This window comes from Rhinolophus sinicus, linkage group LG03, assembly GCF_036562045.2.
Source record: "Rhinolophus sinicus isolate RSC01 linkage group LG03, ASM3656204v1, whole genome shotgun sequence".
In the NCBI taxonomy this organism is placed as follows: domain Eukaryota; kingdom Metazoa; phylum Chordata; class Mammalia; order Chiroptera; family Rhinolophidae; genus Rhinolophus; species Rhinolophus sinicus.
The window spans coordinates 73,734,949-73,742,266 of NC_133753.1; the positions used below are offsets into that span (position 1 = coordinate 73,734,949).

At 39.8% G+C, this 7,318-nt stretch overlaps 1 pseudogene; it reads right to left on the reverse strand.

Annotated features, from left to right (window-relative positions):
• Positions 1-4,834: 4,834 nt before the first annotated feature.
• On the reverse strand, positions 4,835-7,057 carry LOC109455347 (ganglioside GM2 activator; annotated as a pseudogene).
• Positions 7,058-7,318: the final 261 nt, after the last annotated feature.

Sequence of the window (7,318 nt, forward strand, 5' to 3'; positions counted from 1 at the left end):
ACTTTCAGGACTGGGTATCTTTCTTTGAACTGACTTGTGGCCATGACTGCTCCTCTTCCAGACTTTTGGATAGAAAAGACTGCTGGCCTCCGCCAGCCTAACTGTATTTAAAGCTCTACAAGTCGCCATGCTCCAGCTTCTTGCTGGATATCATGTGACGACATGACTTCCTGCCTGGAAATTCACCCCATGTCCAGGCAGCACGTGGGCTAGAAATCTTAGGTCCTGAGCACTGACAATCTGATCCATCCCCATCCCCTTTCCAAGTTACTTTTCCAACAGTGGAGCTTGGTAAAGCAGAGATGCTTGGGACCAACTGAATCAAAAGTCTCCATAGTGTGAACCTGGGAATCTATATTTTAAAAATGTCCTCCCAGGTGGGTTTGATAAGGCTGTTTCTCAGGCTGGACTTTTGGGAAACACTGATACAGGTACTTGGACTACATGACTTTCAAGGCCTACTCAGCGAGTCTATGGTTCACTCACAGTTAGGTCAGGTTCATGAATTAAATTCAGGTCAGTATACTTCCTTTCCTAGGGGTTTCTAAAACTACTTTGCAAGAGAAAAATTATTTAATCTCCCCTCCGTGTCTCCTCTGGATGAACCTGTCTTAATCTCTATGTGTATTAGAAGTCCTGCAGGATAACTTGAAAGCTCACCTGCTTAGGCAGCTCACTTCGCATTTTCAACTCGTTCTCATTCTAAGGCAGGTGTCTTGCCATGTTTAAAGCCTGACCTTGCTTATAGCTTCCTGGACCTGCGTTTGCTCGTTGCTGTCATTGGCACAACCTAGTTTCCATTTTTCTCTTAGAAATGATGATCTGCCCACATTCAAAGCCATCTCTATCAAAGCCATTTTTTTGAACTCTTCTGAAGAATAATCTGGGAACATCTGAGATTAAATGTCTTTTAAAATACTGTGAAAAAAGATCGTTCTGTCTAGATTGAATCCTCCAGAATCATTAGTTACCAGGCTAGGTCTTACCGACACACTAAAACCCTTGATGTATTAAAACTTTCTACAAATTGGTTTTATAAGCTGAGACCCTTGAGACTTTTAAACATCTTCCTGTGAAATTATTTTAGAATGTTATATATTTGTATGTCATTTTACTTCACCTTTACATATGTTAGTGGATGATGTATATCAATGCGAGTGATTTTATTCCCCATGAGCATCTGTATCTGTGTCCTGCAGAGAGCTCCTAGGGTAATAAAAGAGTGATTTTGTTAGAGACATATTTATTCTCTGACTGTTTTCATGTTACCCAGAACAACATAGTTTTGTTAGTTCTAGTTTCACAGACAGCAAGTTCCTAACATTTTCTGTATTGCAGACATCAACATCCCTGAAAGCATAATAATAATAAAAATGTCTTAGATTCCCAGAAGAACCAAGAATATTCTGGCATGAAGTATTAGGTCATCAATTTGTGAGAAACATTAAAAGTGCTGAGATGGAATTAGATATAATAACTCAACAACAGGACAAGAGGACTTGGAGGGAGGTACAGTTTATCATCATATCCATGACCAAGGATATTTTAGTTAGCTTGTCATGTGAGTCTTGTTAAATATCATAGTAAACCTCTTTCCCCACTTAATTACTCCCAGGATGCGATATACCTGTTCTCCAGGTCTTGAGCCCAGGTCAGATCTGGAAGAAATTGAAGAAACATGGAAGTCTGCTTCAGTTTCAGGCGTGCTGGCTGTTGGCTGTGATAGAAAGCCTCATCAAATGGATGTTTAGGATGTGGTGACAGGATGGGACGCAAGAAGGAATTTGACTCTCTGGCTAACAGCTGAATCTCCAAACTAGTAAAAGTGTAGCTGTGTGACTTTAATGTAACACGCAATATTTTCATGAGTTTGTAGAGTCATTTAAATGGAACAATGAGAAAAAAGGGCATTTTTCCTTGTTTCAAGATGGAAGGATCTGGAGTTGAGGGTGGTCAGGATATAATTTTGAAGTAGGTTTCCTGATATGGACTTCCATTCAATTCACAAAGGAGCTAAGTGGTTGGGGGATGCTTAGTAATTGGGAGAACTAGGGGTATGCTTTCTCTGGGAACTTCAGAAAGATAGTTCATATTTTCACAAGAGAATATTCAGGTTACATTCCAAAAGCAATTTATATGTTCTCCCTGCTCTTCAATTTGTCAAAGAAATTCTGCAATTTAATTATTTAATTATCAGGTCTCAAAAATGATTACTACAGACCACAATAGTGTATTAATTATAGTGGAATTCATTTTAAAATATTGAAATATATTTGAAACCACTCATAATCATTCTGACACAATAAAAGTAAACTAGGACAAAATGTCCAAAAAAATGTACCATATCTGTCTCTTACTTCACGCTAAAGAAAATTAATTTAAAATCAAACATTAGCAAGACTTTCAATTTAAAATAGAGGTAATGCTAATGGTACCTTAGCTGTCCTCTGCTAACATGCCATGAAAATCCATCTGAAAATGTACAAGTATTTTCTTTTGTTTGTTTTCTTTTTTTTTTTTTTTTTTTTAATTGTAGCAGTTCTGATGAGCAGGCTACAGGAAGATTATATGCTGGATTCTGGGAAGATGTCCACAAACTGCCACATCAGTGGTGTAGCATTGAGAAAAGTACACATCGTCTGGCAGAAGACAGAGAAAATCTCTCTGTTACTGTCACAGTCTGTTCCTAGCTCAGGGATTCCAACATGACATTCAGGCGACCGCATTCCTTTCTGTATGAGGACAATAATTTTTAGGCAGCCAGATCAGGTCATTCCTCGTCTTTTCTTTCTTCTCTCTTTATTCTTTACTAGAGATGGTAGGTCTTGGTAGAAACTGTACCAGATGTGTGAAACTGCACAGTGGAATGTTAAAGCTTAATTGGTGGTGGTGCATTGAATTAAGATTGTTAAGTGTGACAGATGGAGACATAAACAAGAGCCTGGAAGCATGAGTGAGTGAGTGTGTCGATGTGGCAGGGTGTGTGGGGGGCTTCATGACTTGCCATTGAAAAACAGGTTATTGCTGACAGTGCCTAAGTACTTAACATAGACAAGGGACTGTGGCAGTGAGAGAAGAAGGTTCACTTATTTATCCAGCAAGTATTTACTGAGTACCTACTATATGCCAGATGCTGCTTTGTGGTAGAGAAACACCAGTGAAAAAGGAACTAGAACATGGTTCTAGTGGGAAAGGGGGTACAGGGCAGGGGCCATTGAAAAATATAAGTTTTTACAACCATAAGTTCTGTGAACAAAACAAGATGGGGTGGTGTGGCAGAATGAATGAGGCTCGTCAGACTAATCCATTGTGGCCCTAACATAGACTGTGCCCAACGCTGCAGGGTTTGTCCAGAAGATACCAGAACAAATTGGGCAGAACAAACAAAGTTTGATTCTCACCACACTCTGTTATGCAGGTACTATTACTGACCTGTTTTGCAGATAACAAAGATAACCTGAGACAATAAATGGGCAAAGAAAAATTCTTAAGAGAAGAAATACAAGCGTTTAAAATTCATGAGTAAAAAAATAAGCGCACTAATAACTAGAGGAATAAAATTTAAAATTACAATTGGATACTATTGTTCAATCAATCAAATTTGCAAAGATTGAAAAAAACAAAAGACCAAATTATTGCTAGTGATGATGACGTCCACCAAATACAGGGCGTGTATTTGACTCTCATTTGCTGCTGAGAAAAAGGTTAATGGATACAACTTTTAAGTAAAACCAATCTTACCTGTAGGAGTAGATCCCAAGGAGATTATCTGAGAAGCAAACAAAGATTACTCTACCAGGTGTTAATTGCAGTACTAATTATAAAATCCTCAAATTGAAAACAACCTACATGACTGATAATAGGAAATTATTTCCATATATAGAACCATTATAGTCATTAAAAATGATGTTCATGAAAATTTATTAATGACATGGGGAATGATTGTTAAAATAGTAAATGAAAAAGTAGGCTAAATGTTGAATATATGGTATGACAGAATTTTGGTAACAGAATCGCCTGATGTCCAAGTGAACACATACAAGAGAGAGTAGAAACCCTACATACACAAGAAGTTCCCATAGGTATGTATGTAATTAAAGTTAGTCATTTTCTCTTTTCAATCTCTCTTCCGTCTATTTCATGCAAAGGCAGCAGCAACAAAATCTAATAAAGATTATGGCACATGTGGATGAAGTCCATTTTGCTCCTACAAAAAATGACCCCTCAGTGCCATCCTAATGGTCTTATACCTTGATTTAGTCTGCTTCTAAATCAGAGAAACTGAGATGGGTTGTGGGGACAGAACCCCAAAAAGCAGTTTCCAGGCTCTCGGCCTCACATGGATGGGTGCTGGCTCAGGTAGTAAATGGCCATCAACTGTGATTGCATGGCCATCAGCTGTGGCTAGTTGGCCGTCAGCTGTAACCAGTGAGCCATTGGCCACTAATATAACTGCTGTGGCTATGCTAGCAGGGAGAGAAGAGAGAGGAGAATGGGGCTAGCAAGAAGATGGCGGCTGGGCTGGCAAGCGTGGATGGCGGTTTGCGGACAGTGTGGATCCAGCCTCCAGTGAGACTATAGTGGTATGACTCCCCTACCTATGGCTCCGTGGGTGTTCCTTTTTGGCCTCACCATATCCTGCGTTCTTGTATGGGGAGTGGGAGCAGAGACCCCGCAGGTCGCCCAGCACGACAAATGGCGCAGCGAGCAGGGTCTCCCGCATGACATGGGTGAACAATGGCTATAACATAAATGAGTAGTCGGGGCTATGGGAAACCCAAGATGGCCACTTATTTCTTCAAAGCTCCCTGGCAAATCCCTTTTTTTTTTTTTTTCATCCATCCACTGTAGCACATTTAAGCTGGACTTCATTCAACTGCCTCTTAGTGTGGGTTATCAATATGTTCTTATTGTTGTGTGTATGTTTTCTGAATGGGTTAAAGCCTTCCCCTGCTGCAGGGCTGATGTCCTCACAGTGGCAAAGAAACTGGTAGAAAATGTGTTTCCCACTTGGGGTATACCTTCCAAAGTCTTAGTGATCAATGCACCATTTTACCAAGCAAATCATACAAGCCTTAATCGATAGCCTGGCAAACTTCTTGGAATTGCACTGACCTTACTTATCACCCTCAATTATCAGGCAAGGTTGAGAGAACTAATGGAAAAACTAGATTAAGCAGAACAAGTCTTAATTACATGGGACTAAATGAACTGATGAGGATGGTTACAATTTTTATGAATTTTTGTTTGAAACATTGTTGGTTCCTTAATTTTTTTGTTTTTCCAGATGTAGGAGAATTTTTCTCTTAAACTATGACTTACAGCAATTTGGTAAATTATACCTTTGTAGGCAGAATGAACACATTTATTTTTTTTCTCCCTACTTGATCCATCCAGAATTCAGAAACTCGCAGTGAGTATTCTTATTTTCACGGTAATATTTTTATTTGGATAAGTTCAATAAGATTCTGTTCTTCTTGCAACAGGTCACAATTGGAAACTGGTTATATTACCAAGGCTTTTACTGGAATGTCATATTTGGGAGAAACACGCATAGGCTCAGATATGATCTTATGGAATTAAAATTGAGTTATGGAAGCCAATAAAATCCTTGGAAATATCATCCTGGTACTTTATTTATAGGGTTCCCAGCAGCCTTACCAAGCGAGTAAAGAAGGTCACTTCCTGGCAGGTACAGGGACCTCAAGATATTTTGGGGATATTGAGAATAGAGGAACTCACCCAAATCTAAAGATATTCTTGGTGAAGCCTGGTGGCAAATTCTTGATTTGGCATTTCTGGCCTTAAGATGCCTTTTAAAGTTTCATCTGGAGATTCCTTATGAAAAATTTCAGTATAGCAGATTTAAAAGAACCTATATGATCAATTGTTATTCTTGTATTTATGAAAATAACAGGTCAAGTTTATTGGTAAATTATTTTGCAAATAAACTAGTCTTCATTTGGTTATCTTTGGTATAAATGAGGGTGATTTTAAAAAGAAAAATTATGTTTCAGTAATATATCTTTGTCATTATGTTCCTTTTTTTTTTTTTTTTTTTTTTTGGTTTTAAGTCAGTGACAAAAAAATTTAATGAGAAAATCACAAAGGTACTTCAGGAGATCAAGATAGGTCAGTCTGAACTTGGGGTCACAAAACAAGTTGGTCCTATTCCTTGACTATTTAGAAATGAGTTAAAAATCTTAGAAAGCCGTAAGGGTGAGGAGGAAAATGAAGGGTCCAGACCAGTCGATGCCCTGGGCTATCAAGAACCGCCAAGCTCATCCTCCCTCAGATTACGGTTGCTTGCCCATGCCCAAAACGTATGTGACGCAAAATGATTCTCAGCGAGGTTAGTGGCACCATTGAAGAAAGGGGATTGAAGAGGAACAGAGAATTGGAATTTGGCCTTTGCAAACATAAGACAGAGGAAGAGGGATACCTTCCTCACACCCCTTTATTCTGCTGTAGCTGATGCCCTTTAGTGAGACATTGCTTTTGAACCAGCCCAGACATTTCTTACCACTGCTTAGGATGGCCTGGATGCAGTAATTCCTGGTATTGAGCCAGCCAGGCAGCTCCAGGTTGGGCAGGGTGATATCATTCTTGGGCAATGAGTAGATGCCTTCTTTGAAGGGACATTGCAGGAAAGCCCATAGGTGTGCTGAGGTTCTGGGCAGGACTCTTGAAGGGGAATGAAAATGTCATGTATATCACAGATGTCTTCATAGATACAGCTACCAATTTGCCCCACATATGGGACTTTGACCGAGAAACCAGCCACCTCCTCCTGCATGGTTAATTCTGCCTTCTGAGGAGGCTTAGCGTGACACTCCTCTGGGTCTGGACACCGACAGACAACTCCCAGGATTGGCAATGGGGTTAGGTTGCACACTCAGACTTTTGATCACCACAGGGTCTTTCCCTTCATCACAGTTCTCCCAGGAAAAGCTCCTGAGGTGGAATGGCTCTTCAGGAAGACATTTGCAAGGGCCTCAGAGCTGGTGAGAAGCAAGTGCAGGGTGATCAGGTGCAGAGCCCACATCAGGGGCGTCATTCCAAAGGGTGGGTCTGCACGAGGATAACTACCAATTGTCTTTTGAGGTTTTGTTTCTACCTGTAAACTGGACTGGATTATGAATTCTTCTAGTTCCCTCCAATATCTGTTGATGACTCCCCAAACTAACAATTCCATTTTTTCTCCCATCTTTTGACTTGGAATCACTGAGAACTAAAACTGGTCTTTTCCCAAAGCCTTGGAGGACAACTTGATATAAACTTTAGAGAAATCACCACAACAGCTCATGTATGGGAAATC